This window comes from Penaeus monodon, chromosome 25 (genome assembly GCF_015228065.2).
Source record: "Penaeus monodon isolate SGIC_2016 chromosome 25, NSTDA_Pmon_1, whole genome shotgun sequence".
Classification (NCBI taxonomy): Eukaryota; Metazoa; Arthropoda; class Malacostraca; order Decapoda; family Penaeidae; genus Penaeus; species Penaeus monodon.
This window is the reverse complement of record NC_051410.1, coordinates 19,576,311-19,576,807: the sequence shown is the minus strand read 5'-3', so window position 1 is coordinate 19,576,807 and position 497 is coordinate 19,576,311. Positions and strand designations below refer to the sequence as shown.

Genomic DNA, 497 nt, shown 5'->3' with positions numbered 1-497 from the left:
ACAGAACCAAAAGTCACGCTAACTCCTCCCACAACAGCCTTTTAACCCCCCCCCCTCCCCGTTAACCACCTTTTTAATCAACAACCATTAATTAAGGCTGGGACACGGCGCCGTATTTAATGGCTCTCAGGTGTGTCGGGGGCGGGGGGGGGGGTTAATGGGGGGGGAGGTGCCACCCACGCTGCGTTGGCGTTCGCTCGGCTCCTCAACGCGGCTGTTTTGGCCAGGATTGCGGAGAAACGCTGGTGGCTATTCATGCGTTATTTGTTATTGCGTAATCTGCTAACTAATTTACACCTGCCCTAACTGACGTCAAGTTATATATTTACTTATTCACTCATTTGCGTACCGGTTCGCTCGTTCTTTTGGATTCTTAGTACGAATGTCTATCTATTTTTTCGCCTCTATACTCATTTTTTTCTAATTGCATGAACATTATTACGGGTAAAATGTACGAGGATGCAGAAGAGGCGGAAATAAAAGATGATAAGTAAACT

The 497-nt window shown here is 46.7% G+C and overlaps 1 protein-coding gene across 1 annotated transcript in view; it reads right to left on the bottom strand.

Annotated features, from left to right (window-relative positions):
• LOC119589342 (protein Wnt-16-like) overlaps window positions 1–497 on the bottom strand; it is a 50,713-nt gene that overhangs the window by 8,474 nt on the left and 41,742 nt on the right. The gene's annotated exons all lie outside the window — the stretch shown is intronic.